General features: G+C 48.3%; 1 protein-coding gene across 19 annotated transcripts in view; it reads right to left on the bottom strand.

Annotated features, from left to right (window-relative positions):
• NEK11 (NIMA related kinase 11) overlaps positions 1-15897 on the bottom strand; it is a 200073-nt gene that overhangs the window by 69744 nt on the left and 114432 nt on the right. The gene's annotated exons all lie outside the window — the stretch shown is intronic.

Below are 15897 nucleotides of genomic sequence, written 5' to 3'. Positions count from 1 at the left end.
ATTGTGCATTGTGTGAAGTAGTACCAGTACTCCCTTTTGTTTGTTTTCAATCTGCTGCCTATTAATTTCATTGGGTGATCCCTAATTTTTGTGTTATAAGAAGGAGTAAATCACACTTCCTTATTCCCTTTCTCTACACCATTCATGATTTTATAGACCTCTATCATATCCCCCCTTAGTTGTCTCTCTTCCAAGATGAAAAGTCCCAGGCTTTTAATCTTCTCATATAGAAGCTGTTCCATACTCCAATTATTTTTGTTGCCTTTCGTTGAACTTTTTCCAATTCTAATATATCTTTTTTTAAGATGGGGCAACCAGAACTGCATGCAGTAGTCAAGGCGTGGGCATACCATGGCTTTATATAGTAGCATTATGATATTTTCTTATTATCTATCCCTTTACTAATGGTTCCTAACATTCTGTTAGCTTTTTTGACTGCCACTGCACATTAAGCAGATGTTTTCAGAGAACTATCCACAATGACCCCAACATTCTTTCTTTAGCGGTAATAGCTAATTTAGATCCCATCATTTTGTATGTATAATTGGCATTATGTTTTCCAATGTGCATTACTTTGCATTTATCCACACTGAATTTCATCTGCCATTTTGTTGCCCAGTCACCCAGTTTTCTGAGATCCCTTTGTAACACTTCCCAGTCTGCTTTGGACTTAACTGTCGAGTAGTTTTCTATTATCTGCAAAATTTTCCACCTCATTGTTTATACCTTTTTCCAGATCATTTATGAATATGTTGAACAGCACTAGTCCCAGTACAGATCCCTGAGGAACACCACTATTTATCTCTCTCCATTCTGAAAACTGACCATTTATTCCTGCCCTTTGTTTCCCTATCTTTTAACTTTAAATTAGCCAGGTCAACTTCAGAGATGAAAAACAGTGTAAAAATTACATACCTAGGAGTGGGTGGGCATAGAAAAATAAACTAAGCTAAAATAGTCGCTTTTCTTGCTGTTACCTCCTCAAATCCCATATGCTTGGGTATTTATACTGTACCTATTTTTCATTTGCACTGAAACCCAAATTGGTGGAAGTTGCCACTTATACTTGTTTTCTGAGCAGCTTTCACTTATTTAGTTACTGAGTCTGACTGTTTACATCACCACCAAATTTGGCACAGTCACTCTGAAGTACAGTTTTAATCTGCAAACTGAATGTGTAAATCCTGCATCGGGGAGTTCCGTATTTAGTGTCTATCAATAGCTTCCTAATCACATGTGCTCTGTTTATAAGTCAATGGCTGACATGTTTTGTTTTGTTTTTTGGTTGGTTGGTTGGGTTTCGGCTCACCTCTGTAAAATGCAATGAAAAGTTATACTGCTATGTAAGTATTTAATAATACGTGCTTCTGTGAGGAACAAGTAGGCTCAGAAAGTATGGGGAACTAGACCACCACGCAAATACCCCAGCCCTCAGTAATGCCCCAAGATCTGTACAATTTTCCATTGCCTATCTACCAGATAAAGGGCCACACCCACACTCCACATGCATCCTCCTGACTATAAGAATTACACTCATTGCATTGGGACAGAGACACCATCCGACCTAGAAATGGGTTCTTTAGACCACTGGAGAGTAGGCCAATGGGATATAACATATGTTTGTTGTCCTGACAATCTGTAATACTTTATCAGACCAAATTGGCACGACCAGGTGGGCCTGATTTTCCTCTAATTCACACTAGAGTACCTCCACTGAAGACAAGAGAGTTACACCACTTTTGAACTTGCTTAAGAAAGAGAAGAGTTAGGCCCTATGCACAGAATTACAGAATAGATTGTATTTCTGCCCCTCTATAAATGCTGTTATAGCCGCATTATTATAAAATTGGCAGCCAGTTTTGATGAAGCTATGTAAACACTGTAAAATTTTGTAAATATTTGCTACAAAATTTGTACATTTGTGTAAAACATTATAAATTAATCTGAGCATGTGTCCACTCTCTAACTGCTTATTAATTTCATTTCGTGTTCAGTTAGTGTTTACTAACTGTATGTGTTCCGAATCATATATGAATGTATCTGATCATTCACCCAACAAAAGAATTAAGTGACTCCCAGGGTTGGTTTAAAAAATACCCAATCAGAACGTGGGCAGGTAAGTGGCTGATCAAGATTATATAAAGATAGATATAGGTTCTATTTATTAATACCAAGATGTTAAACAAAAGCAATAAAAAAGACACATCAGAAAATAATGGCAACTGTGTAGGAATATATTTTGCTGTCCCCATGCTTTCAAAATGTTTGAAGTGTTTATATTAATGAAGACAAAAGCTTACACTTATCCCACTCTTAATATGTTTGTTGCATTAGTGTTGAAGATGTATCTCTCAGGAGAATATTTGGAGAGAAGATGAGAAGTTACACCAAAGCATTTATCAAACGATTTGCATCTCATTTGGGTCACTGGAATGATGAAAAACTGCTGTTCCTTCAGTCTGTGCAGCTTTGATATTTTAATGATTGACTTACATGAATAAGGTGCTCTAAATACAATTATTCACATCCAATTATCCAGAAAAAAGATAGGGTTTTATGCATAAATGCAGTACTTAACACACACGGTAGGCAGTAAACACAGCCACATATTTTAAGTAAAGTTGCATGGTTTTTATAACAATTACAATATTATCATTATGTTATTATATTGGCTTGTTAATACACCTCTACCTCGATATAACGCTGTCCTCAGGAGCCAAAAAATCTTACGGCGTTATAGGTGAAACCGCGTTATATCGAACATGCTTTGATCAGCCGGAGTGCGCAGCCCCGCTCCCCTGGAGCACTGCTTTACCATGTTACAGCAGAATTCGTGTTATATCAGGTCGCGTTATATCGGGGTAGAGGTGTAGTTACATTCCTCTTATATCTAGTGAAGTTTTTCAGAAGCTGGGAATGGGCAACAGGGGATAGATCACTTTATGATTACCTGTTCTGTTTATTCCCTCTGAAGCACCTGGCATTGGCCACTGTTGGAAGACAGGATACTGGGCTAGATGGACCTTTGGTCTGACTCGGTATGGCCGTTCTTATGTTTATATTCCAAGTTCCTGTGCATAAAATATTCTTGATGGACCAAACTGATCCTATGTAATGCTACTAAAACTCATAGAGAAGGATGAATTTGGCCTCTATTGATTTCATTATTTTCTTCCTCTTAGTAATAGTTTAATTATATTCATAGATTCATAGATTCTAGGACTGGAAGGGACCTCGAGAGGTCATCAAGTCCAGTCCCCTGCCCTCATGGCAGGACCAAATACTGTCTAGACCATCCCTGATAGACATTTATCTAACCTACTCTTAAATATCTCCAGAGATGGAGATTCCACGACCTCCCTAGGCAATTTATTCCAGTGTTTAACCACCCTGACAGTTAGGAACTTTTTCCTAATGTCCAACGTAGACTTCCCTTGCTGCAGTTTAAGCCCATTGCTTCTTGTTCTATCCTTAGAGGCTAAGGTGAACAAGTTTTCTCCCTCTTCCTTATGACACCCTTTTAGATACCTGAAAACTGCTATCATGTCCCCTCTCAGTCTTCTCTTTTCCAAACTAAACAAACCCAGTTCTTTCAGCCTTCCTTCATAGGTCATTTTCTCAAGACCTTTAATCATTCTTGTTGCTCTTCTCTGGACCCTCTCCAATTTCTCCACATCTTTCTTGAAATGCGGTGCCCAGAACTGGACACAATACTCCAGTTGAGGCCTAACCAGCGCAGAGTAGAGCGGAAGAATGACTTCTTGTGTCTTGCTCACAACACACCTGTTAATGCATCCCAGAATCATGTTTGCTTTTTTTGCAACAGCATCACACTGTTGACTCATATTTAGCTTGTGGTCCACTATAACCCCTAGATCCCTTTCTGCCGTACTCCTTCCTAGACGGTCTCTTCCCATTCTGTATGTGTGAAACTGATTTTTCCTACCTAAGTGGAGCACTTTGCATTTGTCTTTGTTAAACTTCATCCTGTTTACCTCAGACCATTTCTCCAATTTGTCCAGATCATTTTGAATTATGACCCTGACAGAATTACACAGAATTAGCTAATCAAAATGTTGTGCCCCATTTGCCCACCCCAAGATTAGCTTTTGGATATAGTTATTTTAAAGTGTGGCTCCGTTCTGAAAAGTGACTGTCTGACCCTGTTATTTTCTGGTGGGAGAAGATTTTTCATCCAAATATTGTCAAAAGGTCTGCATGCAATCTGCTAAGTCCCAGTCTCGAACCCCATGTTTGGAGCACCAGCAGAAAGGAAAAGTTTCACCAGGATCATCCCAACAATACAGTCCCAGTGCTACCCCAGAAGGGAATGTGTCTGAAGAGGATGGTAGTGTGATGATCTAAGAGTGCCAGGCCTCAGTTTTGACAGGTCTAGCACCCAGGGCTGCAGGTGACATAGGTCTCCGACATTCCCTTGTCATGACGAACGGAGACAAAGCAGCACTCATTAATCTTGGAAGAACGGGTTCCACAGGAAGTCCTATCAGGATGCCCAAAGCCTATGGAACCTGATTGGCTCACACTCACTGCTTAAGTCAGGAAATAACCCAGGTGGATTGTCCAAGCAACTGTGAAGACTCTGTTGCATTGGACATTTGCCCATTGTCTGTCTCCTGCGTTCTGCGTCCAACTATTCCCGGTTCCTGCTCTGCTTCTTTCCTGCTCCTAGTTCCTGCCTTGCTCCTGCTCTGTGTCTGAGCTTTGCCTTATCTCTCGTTTCTGTCCTTACCGTCACTCCTGACCATCAGCTCTGATTCTGGCTCTGACCTTTGGTTCAACTTCAGATTTTAACTCTGGCTCTGATCATTAGGCCAGACTGCCTACATCCCAGTTCCTAACACATCTTTCTTGAATTGAGAGTACCAGAACTGGACACGATATTGCAGTAATAGTCACACCAGTTTCAAATAAAGAGGTAATATACCCTCTCTACTCCTACTCAGTAGGTCCCTACATCCAATGTAAAAAACACTTGAAATGCAAAATCTATCTTTGCTTCTCGCCATAAACTCTCAGAAGCTCTACTGAGGATCTTGGCATTAGCTGTTTTCTTTTGTGCTAATCACTTTTCAATTGTTATAAAGTTTTCATCTCTCACCTTTGTCCATCAGTCAGCTCCATTTACCTAGTCTCTCTGTTTTATAATCTATTCCCTTTTTATTTTTGTATACTCCACTGATTATAATATTTTAAATTCATTAACTTAATAAATATGTTGCAATATATTACACCTGGCAACCCCCCTGATTTCATTATAATTCCAAAATAGCAAAGTACATTACAATAATTGCATACATTATTTCTATATTTCCATTGCTAATTGTAAGGTTTGGATGTATTGCTTTGAATTTCAAGTGGATAAAGTTTCAACTGAATCTAAATAAGAAATTCTCACGCATACAAAGAAAATGTAGAGTTAATGGTTAAATTTTTCACTCAAGTTTTTCATAAGCCTTGTTGGATAATTTTTAAGTATGTTGTACCTAACTGAAAGAGAGGAGCAAAGACTTCAACATTTTAGGCCACATTTTTAAAGGGCCCCCATTGTGAGCATACACCATCTGAGTTATGGCTGCATGCATGCATGCATATTAGGGAACTGCACACTAAAAGTAATGACCCAAGATGTGATGTCAGAGATAGTCACAAACATCAAATGCCTTTAGAAAATATCACATTTTGCTTTTTGATTCTGGACATAAACTATAATAGAATAATCGTTATAATAACGTAATTGTTAAGTGCACCTCTGTGTGATTAGCATAGTATCCTCAAAACCATAAAGACTACAGTATGGACGTGTCCTTGTGATTCCATAGTTAAGTTAAGGTTACATTACAGTTTCTACTCGGTGCCACCCACTGCAGGAGCCCCAGCTATAAGGGCAGGATTGGTTGTGGCCTGGACATTGCTACATCCCAGATATTCCCTTGTCATGCAAAAACCTAACTTGCACAGGAGCCAAGCTGGCCTTCTGCAGCCCCATTGTAGAGGACACACAAGCTGCCCCTACACTGTGTTCAGCACTGGTGCAGGGATGAATTCCTCCCAAGGAGCAGATCTGTTGAGCTAGAAGGTAGTTTTAAACTTTTAACCATCTTTGTTTCTCTTTTCTGGACCTCCAATTTGTCCATATGTTTCCTGAAATGTGGCATCCAGAACTGGGCACAATACTCCAGCTGAGGCCTAATCTGCGCAGAGTAGAGCGAAAGAATTGCCTTTTGTGTCTTACTTACAACACTCCTGCCAATACATCCCAGAATGATGTTTGCTTTTTTTTGCAAGTATTATACTGTTCACTCATATTTAATTTGTGATCCACTATGATCCTCAGATCCCTTTCACAGTATTCCTTCCTAGGCAGTTTTGTATGTCTGCAACTGATTGATCCTTCGTAAGCGGAGTATTTCACATTAATCCTTATTGAATTTCATCCTATCTACTTCAGACCATTTCTCCAGTTTGACCAGATCATTTTGAATTACAATCCTATCCTCCAAAGCACTTGCAACCCCTCCCAGCTTGGTATCGTCCGCAAACTTTATAAGTGTACTCTCTATGCCATTATCTACACAATTTGTGAAGATATTGAACAGAACCGGACCCAGAAGTGATCCCTGCGAGACCCCACTTGACATATCCTTCCAGGTTGACTGGGAACCACCGATAACTACCCTCTGGGAACGGTTTTCCAACGAGCTATGCACCTACTTTATAGTAGCTCCATCTAGACTGCATTTCCCTAGTTTGTTTATGAGAAGGTAATGTGATACAGTATCAAAGGCCTTACTAAAGTCAAATATACCCAATCTACTGCTTCCCCCTATCCAAAAAGTTTGTTATGCTGTCAAAGGAAGCTATTAGGTTGATTTGACAAGATTTGTTCTTAACAAATCCATGCTGTTTCTTATCACCCTATTATCTTCTATGTATTTGCAAACTGATTGCTTAATTATTTGCTCCATTGTCTTTCCAGGTACTAAAGTTAAAATGACTGGTCTGTAATTCCCTGGGTTATCCTTATTCCCCTTTTTATAGATTGGCACTATATTTGCCCTTTTCCAGTCATCTGGAATCTCGCCCATCTTCCATGACTTTTCAAAGATAATCACTAATGGCTTAGATATCTCCTCCATCAGCTGCTTGAGTATTCTAGGATATATTTCATCAGGACCTGGTGACTTGAAAACAACTAACTTGTCTAAGTAATTTCTAACTTGTTCTTTCCCTATTTTAGCCTCTGATCTTACCTCATTTTTACTGGCATTCATTAAGTTAAATGTTCAATTGCTACTAAACTTTTTGATGAAAACTAACAAAAAAGTCACTTATCACTTCTGTCATTTTCACATTTTCTATTATTGTTTTACTCTCTTCATTGAGTAATGGGCTTCCCTGTCCTTGGTCTTCCTCTTGCATCTAATATATTCGTAGAATGTTTTCCTGTTACCCTTTATGTCTCTAGCTAGTTTAATTTCATTTTGTGCCTTGGCCTTACTAATTTTGTCCCTACATACTTGGGTTATTTGTTTATATTCATCCTTTGTAATTTGACAATCCTTTCCTATGCTTCCACAGCACTGCATCAGCAGTACAGTCTCAATATAGGTTATCAAATATAGCAGAGAATGCTTACAAAAAAGCACCCCATTTTGTCAAAAAGTGGACTGCCCTGCTCTAAAAGGGGCAAAGCCCTGCGCAATACTTCCCCTATAAGTAGGCTCACCACCAGTTTTGCCGGGTCTATGTGGTTACATGTGAGGACAGAGTAAGAAAAGCGCTGGCTCAAAAATCCCCTAAACTTCCAGTGATCACCATCAAAGCATTCAGGTAGGGGAACTGAGGGATCCTGCTTGAGTGAAGGAGGTCCACCCTGAGCCTGGAGTGTGGCAACTTCTCCATAGGAATGAGCAAGTTGTTTGTGGAGCAACTGATCCTCTGCTGAAAACTGAGTCACTTGGGTCCACAGTGCTAGATTCCTGATCTGAAGTTAGGCCTTGTCTACACTACGAGAGTAGTTCGATTTTACTTGCATCGAATTTTTGGAATCGATATTGCAAAGTCGAACGTGTGTGTCCACACTAAGGACAGTAATTTGACTTTGTGCGTCCACACTAACGGTGAAAGCGTCGACATTCGAAGCGGTGCGCTGTGGTCAGCTATCCCACAGTTCCCGCAGTCCCCTCTGCCCATTGGAATTCTGGGTGTAGCCAGCAATGCCTTCTGGGTAACAAAATGTGTCGAGGGTGCTTTTGGGTAACTGTCGTCATCCGTCCATCACTCCCGCCCTCCCTCCCTGAAAGCGCCAGCGGGAAATCATTTTGCGCACTTTTCCAGTCATTGACAGCGCGGACGCCACAGCACTGCGAGCATGGAGCACGCTGCGACCATCGCTGCAGTTGTGGCCGCTCTCAACGCCTCGCAGCTTATCATACAGGTTTCCCTGAGGCAGATGCAGAAAAGTCAGGCGAGGAGGCTACGGCACCGCGGTGATGTCCTGAAGTCTGAGAGTAGCACAGACCTCTCAGAAAGCAGGGGACCCAGCGCCGAGGACATCACGGTGGCAATGGGTCATGTTGATGCCGTGGAACGGCGATTCTGGGCACGGGAAACAAGCACTGAGTGGTGGGACCGCATAGTGCTGCAGGTCTGGGATGAATCCCAGTGGCTGCGAAACTTTCGCATGCGGAAAAGACGGTTACTCACCGTTGTAACTGTTGTTCTTCGAGATGTGTTGCTCATATCCATTCCATTAGGTGTGTGCGCGCCGCGTGCACGATCGTCGGAAGATTTTTACCCTAGCAACACCGGCGGGTCGGCTGTGGAGCCCCCTAGAGTGGCGCCTTCATGGCGCTGAATATATACCCCAGCCGACCCGGCGCCCCCTCAGTTCCTTCTTGCCGGCTACTCCGACAGTGGGGACGGGGGGCGGGTTTGGAATGGATATGAGCAACACATCTCGAAGAACAACAGTTACAACGGTGAGTAACCGTCTTTTCTTCTTCGAGTGCTTGCTCATATCCATTCCATTAGGTGACTCCCAAGCCCAACTTAGGTGGTGGGGTCGGAGTGAGACATTGCCGTGTGCAAAACCGCTGATCCGAAGGCAGCATCGTCCCTGGACTGCTGCACTAGTGCATAGTGAGCTGTAAACGTGTGGACTGATGACCAAACCGCAGCTCTACAAATGTCCTGGATCGGAACTTGCGCCAGGAAAGCCGTCGAGGAAGCTTGGGCCCTCGTGGAGTGAGCGGTGAGGTGCGGTGCTGAGACACCCGCCAGGTCATAGCAAGTCCGGATGCAAGACGTAATCCAGGAGGATAGGCGTTGTGAGGAGACCGGTGAGCCTTTCATTCGGTCGGCCACTGCAACGAAGAGTTGCGTCGTCTTTCTAAAGTGCCTTGTGCGGTCAATATAGAAGGCCAGGGCTCTGCGTACGTCCAGAGAATGCAAACGTTGATCCTGGCGAGTAGCATGTGGTTTAGGATGAAAGACCGGGAGAAATATATCCTGGTTGATATGAAATGGAGAAACCACCTTAGGGAGAAAGGCAGGATGTGGGCGGAGCTGCACTTTATCCTTATGGAAAACTGTGTAAGGGGGCTCGGATGTAAGCGCCCTGAGTTCAGAAACGCGCCTTGCTGAGGTGATGGCTACGAGGAAGGCTGTCTTCCAGGATAGGTACAGAAGTGAACAGGTGGCCAGTGGCTCGAATGGAGGACCTGTGAGCTTGGAGAGAACCAGGTTGAGGTCCCACATCGGAACGGGCTGACGTTGTTGTGGGTACATCCGGTCTAAGCCCTTGAGGAATCTAACGACCATCGGGTTAGAGAATACCGAAGACGCGAGTTCCCCTGGATGAAAGGCCGATATAGCGGCCAGGTGAACTCTAATTGAAGATATCGCCAACCCTTGCTGTTTTAGGGAGAGGAGATATTCCAATATGAGAGGAATAGGCGCCTGTAACGGGGACGTGGCTCGTTGTTCGCACCAACAGGAGAACCGCTTCCACTTGGCCAAGTATGTGGTCCGTGTTGAGGGCTTCCTACTGCTCAGCAGAATCTGTTGGACAGAGTGCGAGCACTGCTGCTCTGCCTGGGTGAACCATGGAGCAGCCACGCCGTGAGGTGGAGTGATTGCAGGTCGGGGTGACGCAGGCGGCCGTGGTCCTGAGAGATGAGATCCGGGCATAATGGAAGCGGGATCGGTGTCTGAACCGAGAGCTCCAACAGCGTGGTGTACCAATGTTGTCTCGGCCACGCTGGGGCGATCAGAATCACCTGTGCCTGGTCTCTGCGCAATTTGAGCAGTACCTTGTGGACCAGAGGAAACGGAGGGAAGGCATAAAATAGGTGGTCTTTCCAGGAAAGGAGAAACGCATCCGAGAGGGAGCCCGGAGCTCGACCTTGCAGGGAGCAGAACACGTGGCACTTCCTGTTGTCTCGAGATGCAAACAGGTCTATCTGGGGAAACCCCCACTTCTGGAAAACGGAATGTATGATGTCCGGACGGATAGACCACTCGTGCGTTTGAAAGGACCTGCTGAGTCGGTCCGCCAGAGTGTTCTGGACTCCAGGGAGGAACGATGCCGTGAGATGGATTGAGTGGGCGATGCAGAAGTCCCACAGGCGAATGGCCTCTTGGCATAGAATTGACGAACGTGCTCCTCCTTGCTTGTTGATGTAAAACATGGCAGTGGTGTTGTCGATGAGAACTAACACACAGCGGCCACGTAGGAGATTGAGAAATGCCTGGCACGCCAGGCGCACCGCCATCAGTTCCCGAACATTGATGTGCAGGGCTATCTGGGGTGCAGTCCACAGGCCCTGGGTATGGTGTTCGTTGAGATGGGCGCCCCAACCCAGGGATGAAGCGTCTGTGACCAGGTGCAGAGAGGGTTGTGAGGCGTGAAACGGCATCCCCTCGCAAACCACCTTGTGGTCTAGCCACCATGTGCGGGAGGTCAGGACCGAGTTCAGGACCGTGACCACCATGTTCAGGCTGTCCCGATGTGGGCGGTATATTGATGACACCCAGGTCTGGAGTGGGCGAAGCCGAAGTCTGGCATGCCTGGTTACGTACGTGCAGGAAGCTATGTGACCCAGCAGGGTAAGGCACGACCTCACCGTGGTAGTTGGGAAGGCCTTGAGTCCTTGAATGAGGCTCGTGATGGTGCAAAAGCGATTGTCTGGCAGGATGGCTTGTGCACGTCTGGAGTCTAGAACCGTGCCGATGAATTCTATTCTCTGGGTAGGTTCTAGAGTGGATTTGTCCTTGTTGAGTAGGATACCCAACTTGTTGAATGTGTGCACTATTATGTGGACGTGATCTCGAACTTGCTCTTTGGTGCGACCGCGTACCAGCCAGTCGTCTAGGTACGGGAACACCTGTATCCCTTGCCGACGAAGGTACGCTGCCACGACAGCCATACATTTCGTGAACACCCTTGGGGCCACGGATAGGCCGAAGGGAAGGACTGCAAATTGGTAGTGCACCTTGCTTACCACGAACCGCAGGAAGCGTCTGTGAGGCGGGTAAATTGCTATGTGAAAGTATGCGTCTTTCATGTCGAGGGCGGCGAACCAGTCTCCAGGATCGAGGGAAGGGATAATGGTCCCCAAAGGGACCATGCGGAACTTCAACTTTACTACGAATTTGTTGAGTCCGCGCAAGTCCAAGATGGGTCGCAGACCTCCTTTGGACTTGGGAATGAGGAAGTAACGGGAATAGAATCCCCTGCCCCTTAACTCCACTGGAACCTCCTCTATGGCCCCCATAGTAAGGAGCGTGGAAACTTCCTGTATAAGAAGTTGCTCGTGAGAAGGGTCCCTGAAGAGGGACGAGGAAGGGGGGGAGGAGGGGGGAATTGAGGAAAACTGGATAGCATATCCCCTGTCCACAGTGCGAAGGACCCAACGGTCCGAAGTTATAAGGGACCAGGCATGGTGGAAATGGGAAAGGCGATCCCGAAAGGATGGGGCTGGATCCTGTGGGATGACTGGGGCGCCGTCCTCGACCGCACCTTCAAAAGTTCTGCCTGGGGCCTGAAGGTGGTCTAGGTGGCCCCTGGTTCTGACCAGGTTGAGGGCCGGTCCACCTTCTTCTACCACCTCGCCCTCGCCTCCGGGTCGAGTCCTGTCTCTGACGAGGCGGGGGGGGGGGGTAGAAGCGCTGAGGCTGCGGTCTAAATGGCCTGCGCTGAGGGCCCACAACATGCATCCCCAAGGAACGCATGATCGTCCTGGAGTCCTTGAGGCTCTGCAGGCGAGAGTCTGTCTTTTCTGAAAACAACCCTTGTCCTTCAAAGGGCAGATCCTGCAGGGTTTGCTGCAGTTCCTGAGGCAAACCCGAAACCTGGAGCCAGGAGATCCTCCGCATAGCGATACCTGAGGCCAGGGTTCTCGCAGCAGAGTCCGCTATGTCTAAGGAGGCCTGTAAGGAGGTCCGAGCCACCTTCTTACCCTCCTCCACCAGGGCTCCAAACTCCTCCCTGGACTCTTGGGGAACCAACTCCTTGAACTTCCCCATAGAGTTCCAGGAGTTAAAGCTATAGCGGCTCAAGAGCGCCTGTTGATTAGCCGCTCTAAGTTGCAGCCCTCCGGCTGAGTAAACTTTACGGCCGAATAAATCGAGGCGCTTAGCCTCCTTCGATTTGGGCGCTGCGGCCTGCTGACCGTGGCGCTCCCTTGCGTTCACTGATGCCACCACCAGTGAACACGGCTGGGGGTGGGTATACAAGTACCCGTAGTCTTTAGACGGGACAAAGTATTTCCTTTCCACCCCTCTCGCTGTGGGTGGGATAGAGGCAGGAGTCTGCCATATCGTAGATACATTGGCTTGTATCGTGCGGATCAGGGGTAACGCCACCCTCGATGGGGCATCCGCTCCGAGGATATTCACGATGGGGTCGTGCACCTCCACTATCTCCTCCGCCTGCAGGTCCATATTACGGGCCATCCTACGCAGAAGATCTTGGTGAGCCCTAAGATCTATTGGAGGTGGACCTGTGCACGATGTGCCCGCCACTGCCTCATCCGGAGAGGAAGAGGAAGATGCCTCCGGTGGAACAGGATCCAAGGGAGGGTCCTGGTCTCCCTGCTCCTGGGCCGGAGCATCACCTGCGCTTGAGTCCAGGGCGTCAGGTGGTGCGGACACGGAAGCCTCCATGCCCCCTGGCGGAGGCCGAGAGATGGTGGACTCCGGGGCCCTTCTAACAGAGTGACCGGAGCGAGAGGTCGAAGCAACTGGAGCCCCTTGCGCCTGATGGTACGCCCACGGGGTCCAAAACGACCAGTGAGATGGGCCATGAGAATGGTCCTCTGTTATGTTCTGCCAATGGACCAAGTCCTGTTCCTCGGCTTGCCCCTGAGGGGGGTATGCCGATCTCGAGAGGTCCTCCGAGGAGCGAGACCCCGATCTCGATGGCCATGGCGGTGCCGAGAGCGTCGAGACGATTCCCGTGGGCTGCGGTGCCGCACGGTGCCGGTCTGGAGATGATCTATCTCCACGCGGTGCCGGCGACCGGTGCCGGGACCGCGACCGGTGCCGATGACCTCGTCGGTGCCGGGAGTCGGATCTGGACCTCGACGAGGACCTGGAGTATGCCCGGTACCGGGAGCGGCCTCTCGACGTCGAGCGGCGACCGTAGCGGTGCCGAGAACTACGTCTCGACGTTGATCGGTGCCGACGATCATAGCGGTGCCGAGACGTAGAGCGGTGCCGCGAAGAAGATCTTGGCCGCGAGTACGACCGGTGCCGAGGTGATATTCGGTGCCGGGACTGCGAGCGGCGTGGGGACCTGCTTCGGGACCTAGATCGGTGCCGAGGTTCCAGCCCTTGCGATGGAGGGCGCATCAAGGCAGGTTTCCCCCTCGACTGGACCGGGCGAGGCAACGGTGCCGTCGGTGCCGGTGGTTGAGGCGGTGCCGGCTCCGTGAGAGCTATTAAGTCTCTCGCCGCCGCGAAGGTCTCTGGCGTCGACGGGAGGCACTGTATCACCGCCGGCCTCGGTGGAGACGCCGTCTGCACCGGACTCAACGGCCTCGGCGCCGGAGTCGACGGTGCTGGAGGCACCTGTTTCCGGTGCTCCACCGGCGTACGCGGCTCTACCCCCGGCACAGGGGGAGCCAGCGTCTTCGGCACGGAGGTCCCCGTCTTATGGGCTTTCTTATGCCCTGGGGATAATGACCGGCGCCGAGGCACTTGCTGTGCTTGCGGTGCCGACGAGGTCCGGTGCCGGGAAGGCTCATCTGACGCCACTCGCGTGGTCGTCATGGCCGGTGCCGCCGGGGCACTGCGCACCGAGGCGCTAGGTGCCGGGGCCTGACTTGTAGATGGAGCGTCCGGACTAAGTGCCGCCTCCATCAGGAGTTGCCGGAGCCGAAAGTCCCGCTCCTTCTTGGTCCTTGGTCTGAAGGCCTTACAGATCTTGCACTTATCTGTTTGATGGGACTCTCCCAGGCACTTCAGACAGGAGTCGTGCGGGTCGCTCGTGGGCATAGGCTTAGCGCAGGAGGCGCACAGCTTGAAGCCGGGAGCGTTGGGCATGAGCCCGGCCCCGCGGCCGGGGGAGAAAGGGGGAGACGACCCCCTTAATCCCCTGAACTATTATAACAACTAGACAACTTTTAAACTATTGAACTATTTCCGCGAATAACGAACTAAGCTAGGGAGAGTGGAGAACAGCTAAGCAGCGCTCCACAGTTCCAACGACCGTCAGGGGCGGTAAGAAGGAACTGAGGGGGCGCCGGGTCGGCTGGGGTATATATTCAGCGCCATGAAGGCGCCACTCTAGGGGGCTCCACAGCCGACCCGCCGGTGTTGCTAGGGTAAAAATCTTCCGACGATCGTGCACGCGGCGCGCACACACCTAATGGAATGGATATGAGCAAGCACTCGAAGAAGAAGGGAACTTTCCTGGAACTTTGTGAGTTGCTGTCCCCTGCCCTGAAGCGCAGTGACACCCGCTTGCGAGCTGCACTGAGTGTACAGAAGCGAGTGGCCATAGCCCTCTGGAAGCTTGCAACGCCAGACAGCTACCGGTCAGTCGCGAACCAGTTTGGGGTGGGCAAATCTACCGTGGGGGTTGTTGTGATGCAAGTAGCGAAGGCAATCGTTGATGTACTGCTGCCAAAGGTAGTGACCCTGGGAAACGTGGAGGCGATCATAGATGGCTTCGCAGCGATGGGATTCCCAAACTGCGGTGGGGCCATAGATGGAACTCACATCCCTATCCTGGCACCGGACCACCAGGCCACCCAGTACATTAACCGAAAGGGCTACTTTTCCATGGTGCTGCAAGCACTGGTGGACCACAGGGGACGTTTTACCAACATCTACGTGGGATGGCCGGGCAAGGTTCATGACGCTCGTGTTTTCAGGAACTCTGGTCTGTTTAGACGGCTGCAACAAGGTATTTACTTCCCGGACCACAAAATAACTGTTGGGGATGTGGAGATGCCTATAGTCATCCTCGGGGACCCAGCCTACCCGCTAATGCCCTGGCTCATGAAGCCCTATACTGGCGCCCTGGACACTGAAAAAGAACTCTTCAACTACCGGCTGAGCAAGTGCAGAATGGTGGTGGAGTGTGCTTTTGGCCGTCTCAAGGGGAGATGGAGAAGCTTACTGACTCGCTGTGATCTCAGCGAAACCAATATCCCCATTGTTATAGCAGCTTGCTGTGTGCTCCACAATCTCTGTGAGAGCAAGGGGGAGACCTTTATGGCGGGGTGGGAGGTTGAGGAAAATAGCCTGGCTGCTGATTACTCACAGCCAGACAGCCGGGCGATTAGAAGAGACCAGCGGGAAGCGCTGTGCATCCGGGAGGCTTTGAAAGCAAAGTTCCTGAGTGAGCAGGGTAACCTGTGACTTTAA

This window comes from Chrysemys picta, chromosome 2 (genome assembly GCF_011386835.1).
Source record: "Chrysemys picta bellii isolate R12L10 chromosome 2, ASM1138683v2, whole genome shotgun sequence".
Lineage (NCBI taxonomy): Eukaryota > Metazoa > Chordata > Testudines > Emydidae > Chrysemys > Chrysemys picta.
The sequence above is the reverse complement of the archived record's forward strand: the minus strand, read 5'-3'. Positions and strand labels throughout refer to the sequence as shown.